Here is a 7,110-nt window from a genome sequence, read left to right on the forward strand (position 1 = left end):
GTACTGCATCTGATGTACCTGCTCTGGTGTCCACACTGCCCTGTTGCTATCCTCATACTGATGTACTGCATCTGATGTACCTGCTCTGGTGTCCACACTGCCCTGTTGCTGCCCTGTTGCGGTTCTGATACTGATGTACTGCCTCTGATGTACCTGCTCTGGTGTCCACACTGCCCTGTTGCTGCCCTGTTGCTGTTCTCATACTGATGTACTGCCTCTGATGTACCTGCTCTGGTGTCCACACTGCCCTGTTGCTGTTCTGATACTGCATTGTGCCCTCTCATGTGCTGCCTCTAATGGACGTTTTCAGTGCAATGGACTGTTGGTGCCCTTAGCCCCTCTCATGTACTGCCTCTGATGTACCTGCTCTGGTGTCCACACTGCCCTGTTGCTGCCCTGTTGCTATCCTCATACTGATGTACTGCCTCTGATGTACCCGCTCTGGTGTCCACACTGCCCTGTTGCTGCCCTGTTGCTGTTCTGATACTGATGTACTGCCTCTGATGTACCTGCTCTGGTGTCCACACTGCCCTGTTGCTGTTCTGATACTGCATTGTGCCCTCTCATGTGCTGCCTCTGATGGACGTATTCAGTGCAATGGACTGTTGTTGCCCTTAGCCCCTCTCATGTACTGCCTCTGATGGACGTTTTCAGTGCAATGGACTGTTGGAGCACTTGGCCCCTCTGATGTACTGCCTCTGATGTACCTGCTCTGGTGTCCACACTGCCCTGTTGCAGTTCTGATACTGCATTGTGCCCTCTCATGTGCTGCCTCTGATGGACGTTTTCAGTGCAATGGACTGTTGGTGCCCTTAGCCCCTCTCATGTACTGCCTCTGATGGACGTTTTCAGTGCAATGGACTGTTGGAGCACTTGGCCCCTCTCATGTACTGCCTCTGATGTACCTGCTCTGGTGTCCACACTGCCCTGTTGCAGTTCTGATACTGCATTGTGCCCTCTCATGTGCTGCCTCTGATGGACGTTTTCAGTGCAATGGACTGTTGGTGCCCTTAGCCCCTCTCATGTACTGCCTCTGATGGACGTTTTCAGTGCAATGGACTGTTGGAGCACTTGGCCCCTCTCATGTACTGCCTCTGATGTACCTTCTCTGGTGTCCACACTGCCCTGTTGCAGTTCTGATACTGCATTGTGCCCTCTCATGTGCTGCCTCTGATGGACGTTTTCAGTGCAATGGACTGTTGGTGCCCTTAGCCCCTCTCATGTACTGCCTCTGATGGACGTTTTCAGTGCAATGGACTGTTGGAGCACTTGGCCCCTCTCATGTACTGCCTCTGATGTACCTGCTCTGGTGTCCACACTGCCCTGTTGCAGTTCTGATACTGCATTGTCCCCTCTCATGTGCTGCCTCTGATGGACGTTTTCAGTGCAATGGACTGTTGGTGCCCTTAGCCCCTCTCATGTACTGCCTCTGATGGACGTTTTCAGTGCAATGGACTGTTGGAGCACTTGGCCCCTCTCATGTACTGCCTCTGATGTACCTGCTCTGGTGTCCACACTGCCCTGTTGCTGTTCTGATACTGCATTGTGCCCTCTCATGTGCTGCCTCTGATGGACGTTTTCAGTGCAATGGACTGTTGGTGCCCTTAGCCCCTCTCATGTACTGCCTCTGATGTACCTGCTCTGGTGTCCACACTGCCCTGTTGCTATTCTCATACTGATGTACTGCCTCTGATGTACCTGCTCTGGTGTCCACACTGCCCTGTTGCTGCCCTGTTGCTATCCTCATACTGATGTACTGCCTCTGATGTACCTGCTCTGGTGTCCACACTGCCCTGTTGCTGCCCTGTTGCTGTTCTCATACTGATGTACTGCCTCTGATGTTCCTGCTCTGGTGTCCACTATGGCCATGCTCCATCCTAGACTGTGACTTTGCTCCGAATCTGCGTAAATAAAATTGGGATTAATGTGTCGTGGTTTGTCAGAGTCATTCTTGCGTGTGTGATGCTGGTGTAGATTGGTATTTTCTTGGGGGTGGTGGGTTCTGCTACGTGTCACTCTCCCCTACCTGGGTCACGGCCCTTGGAGGCGTTGCCGTACACAGGCATATGTGCATTTCGGGACATGTCACTCCCCCCTCCCTACGTCACCGCCCTTGCCGGTACTCCTCTCCAGACAGCGAATGCTTTGTTGCCTACCTGCGTCGTCGTCGATGGTGGGCCAAGACGAGGACGTACTGGATCGCGTAGAGTATCGGGTAAGCCTGTAGTGCAGGGTCCATGTCGGCGTGCGGCTCGTGGTGGGTATGGTCGCTGTGGAGCATCTGCCGTGTTCAGGCAGGTTGTTTTTCCGCCGCGCTTTTATGTGTGTTTTCCGCCATCTTGATTTGGAGGACGGTCCTAGTCGTCAGTCCGTACGGCGGAGTCTCTGGAAAGGTTACGTCCGCCGTGTGGTTGGGTGTGGTGGTGCGGCGGACCGTGTTCTACCGCCGCGGACGGATTTTGGCACGTATTTCGTATCCTGATTTGGTGGACGGAGTGTCTGCGACGGGCGCACGGAAAATAGGCTTGTTCCGCATACTCTGGGTCTGCGGAGGCACTTCCGTCCGCCATCCTAATGACCCCCATAGTTCAAGTTCTGAGACTTTTTTTAACGAAGAGAGTTATCTTCAGAGTAATGACTTGTTGCATGCAGTTTACACTAGTGGTCATGCTTATGAGGTTAAAAAAGGTTGTCCTATTGAGAAAGAGAAAATTGTACCTAGAAATGCAGAAGAGGTGTCAGCTGATGAAGTTTTAGGGAGACGTCCATAAGCTCCAGTGTACACTTGGAATTGTCGTAGTATTTGTAGTGTGCGGCAAGAATCTATTAATGTTTTTTACGCAATTTCTTACTTAACTATACTAAGAATAGTGTTAAACAAAAGATTAATATGTTGCAAGGACTAGACCCTTGAAGAGTGAGAGAAAATACTGGTTTGCAAGGTCATTCTCTGGCTTGTCTTTCTAAAAAAGTATGTTGAAGTGTGTTTCACCATTTCAGGATGTTAGTAGTTCATCATACTCAAATGAGGAAATTAGTCAGAACGTTGTATTATGCAAAAAGTCCAGCACTAATATTAAAAAAGTTGAACAGTGCCCTTTTGCATGGATCTGTATCAGATGTAACAAATGTTTGTGATGAAATTCAGGTTAGTTACTGTGGTCCTCAGGAAGACAGTGCAGAAACTGAGACATTAATAGAAAGAAAAGTGGAAGAGAATGTACAATGTTGTAGTGTTTAACATTTTGAGCAATAAATTACAAAGTTGAAGGTGATTTCAGGTGAAAGGCCAAATTATTCTTGTATCTGTTGTCGACAAACTCATTATAAAAATCAGACCAGGACTGTTGATTTGTATTTAAAAAGTGAAAGGTAAAATAATAATGAGTGGAAGGATTTTGCAACTTATTTGTTGGTAGAGAATTGTTTTGATCTGGGTTCTGATCAGCGTATTTGTAAATGTTGTTATAACAAATCAGATGAGAACAAAATGCCTGCTAGGGCTCTGAATAATAATTTTGAGTTGGTAAATATTCCTTTGGAACTGATGGATGTAAATACCTATGAGTCTATTCTTATTCAATGTGTGCATTCATTTCAGGCTATCGTTCGTATGGAGCCTAAGACAGAGAAATTGCCTCCTTCAGATTTACAAAGAGGATTAACGGGAAGAGTTGTGTATTTGCCATTAGATTTAAAGAAAACTATTGAAACAATTGGTGTACAAAATGTTGAAGATGAACCTCTAGTTGTTTTAGTTAATGGCGTTCCTACTAAGAGTAAGAAAATCTGACAAGAATTAGTGGATGTTAGGGAAGTGAAAAAGGCAACGTTGTATCTGGTAAAAAATATTCAATACTATAAAAATGTGTATTGGAGAAGAAGATAGTGACTCGCCATCTGGACAAATTGAAAAAGTAGATGAGTCCAGACCTGAAAAGATCTACGAACATTATAGTATTAATCCACTTCATTCAAAAGAAGTGATAGGGAATACTATTGAGTTATTCCAAATGAAAGTCGCAAAGGGAAGTCCCATTAGTGTATGGGAGAAAAGCTTGGAAGCTTGTTGTTTCCAACAGGGAAAGGAGGACAATATGATGACCGACCTCTGCAGATTCCTGCATCTGAATACTGGACATCAAGGTTGTATGCAGAAGATCCAAGATTTCGACAATGTATTCCGTATTTGATTCATCTTTTGTTTGAGAGTGACTTGTCTGCACTTTCTTATGAAGTTAATCATATATTGAAAACAGGTGTACATCTACAAAAAGTTTCGGCAAAGGAATTCATGGATAAAGTACAGCAGAAAGATAATGTTTTGGAACCTCAGCTAATTAATCTCATGGCATTTCAGCGTGGTACCAATGAGTACAGGTACCATCGTCACAGAGAACTTAAATGTATGCTAAGGAATTTAGGAACTCCTACATGGTTCCTTACTCAAAGCTGTGCTGAATATGCTTGGGATGATTTACTTCAATTTCTTCGAGCAGCAAATCCAAATATACTAAATATGGATGTATGACGTTACATCGCAAACTTTTACAATGCACACCATTACAACATAATTTTTACAACGCAGATTCCTTTACAACGAATGCCTTAACAACGCATGACATTACATAGCAGATGCTATTACAACGCATGCCATTATAGGTAAGTATATTATTTTATAAAAAAAGTGTAATTAATACAAATTTAATTAATTTAATAAATTAAATTATTTTCAAATTGATTAATCTGTACATATATATATATATATATATATATATATATATATATATATATATTTATATATATATATATATATTTTTTTTTATTATTTTTTTTAAATAGTTAAGGTATTTATAAATAATATTCTAACTCCAGGGGAATATAATAGTAGGGTAAGTGCTGGATAGTGTAGGGAAAAAAATACTTTAATTTTATTTTTAAAAGAACTATTAATAATAAAGAACTATTATTATTAATAAATATTAACAATATTAAAATTAATTTTGTAACTTTATTTAAATTATTTATTTAAAAACTGAACCCTAAAAATACCCCTGTACCCCAAAACCCAAACCCAGCCCAGAACCCTAATAATACCCCTGTACCCCATAACCCAAACCCAGCCCTGAACCCTAAAAATACCCCTGTACACCATAACCCAAACCTAGCCCTGAACCCTGAAAATACCCCTGTACCCCATAACCCAAACCCAGCCCTGAACCCTAAAAATACCCCTGTACCCCATAACCCAAACCCAGCCCTGAACCCTAAAAATACCCCTGTACCCCAAAGCCCAAACCCAGCCCTGAACCCTAAAAATACCCCTGTACACCAAAACCCAAACCTAGCCCTGAACCCTAAAAATACCCCTGTACCCCATAACCCAAACCCAGCCCTGAACCCTAAAATTACCCCTGTAGCCCATAACCCAAATCTAGCACTGAACCCTAAAAATACCCCTGTACCCCATAACCCAAACCCAGCTCTGAACCCTAAAAAAAACCCTGTATCCCATAATCCAAACTATATATATAAAATTACTTTAATTCATTTATTTAATTTATTTTTAATATTTTTGTAATTAAAAAAAGGTTAAATAAAATGATATACTTACCTATACTTACGTTGTAATGGCATGGGTTGTAATAGCATCTGCTATGTAATGTTATGCGTTGTAAAGGCATTCCTTGTAAAGGATCCTGCGTTGTAATGGTGTGCGTTGAAACAGTACGCGTTGTAAAAGTTGCGTTGAAACGGTTGCATACCACTAAATATTGAATACAAGACACCTAGAGAATTGTGCTTTTTGGATCCAGTTAATGTATGCAGGTATTTCAATCATAGGTTCGAAGCTATGATGTCTTTTAACACCAATAAAAAAATCCTCCTCTTGGAGATGTTTTGGATATCAAGGAGTATCAAGCGAGAGGTGCTCCTCACAGCATATGCTAATATGGATCAAAGACGCTCCAAAATTTGGAACTGAGTCGGATGATACTGTGCTGTGAGGAAGGAATATAAAGAGAGAGGGAGTACTATAAGGAGACAGTAAGAACTATGAGGACAGTGGTGAATATAAAGACAGGAGAGGATATAAAGAGTAGGAGAAATATGCAAAAAGAGGAGCAATTATGAAGAAAAAAAGTATAAAAAGAGAGGATAATATAAGAAAAAGAAGATAGAATAATGAGAGAAGAATTAGTAAGACGAGAGAGGAGGGAGTATGACAAGAGAGTGTAGAAAATATGGAAAAAGGGGAGAATATAATTCCTTAATGTACACAGATGCACGGTGTGATAATAGACAAAAAAAATAAGAGACCATGCATTTTACTATTTACTACTGAAAAAGGTTTAAGTGACTATACATACTCCATGTATATAATTACTACATTTCAGTGAACAAACCTGGCTCATTTTCCAAATACATATGGAATTTACTACATTATTTCTGCCAACATTACATTTAAAAACTGACACAATAAAACAACAAAGACACACAAGGGGTTTGTAAATCTGACCAGAGTGCATACAGAGGGAGAGAAAGGAGAAAGAGGACAGAACAGGGAGTATCAAGAAAAAAATGAAATGTGAAGAGAGAGGGAAGAAAATGAGGAGACAGAAGGAATAAGAAGAAAGACATGGAAATATAAAGATAAAGAAGGGATTTATGAGGACAGAGGACAATATAAGAAAAATAGGGTAGTACCAGGAGCCACAAAGGAGTAAGAGGAGATAGAGTGGAGTACGACAAGAGAGGATAGAAATTATTGAAAAAGGGACAAATATAATTCCTTAATGTACACAGACGCACAATGTGATATTAAACAAAAAAATAAAACACCATGCATTATACCAAACACATTTACTACTATAAAACATTTAAAAAGAGGCAAATATAATTCCTTAATGTACACTGATGCACAGTGTGATATTAGACAAAAAAAATGAAACCATGCATTTTACCAAAACACATTTACTACTGTAAAACGGTTAAGTGACTGTACACATTACATGTATATAATTACTACATTTCAGTAAAACACCCTGACTCATTTTAAAAATACATATGCAATTTACATTATTTATGCCAACATTACATAAAAAAACT

The sequence above is a fragment of the Lissotriton vulgaris genome, chromosome 5 (assembly GCF_964263255.1).
Source record: "Lissotriton vulgaris chromosome 5, aLisVul1.2, whole genome shotgun sequence".
In the NCBI taxonomy this organism is placed as follows: Eukaryota; Metazoa; Chordata; class Amphibia; order Caudata; family Salamandridae; genus Lissotriton; species Lissotriton vulgaris.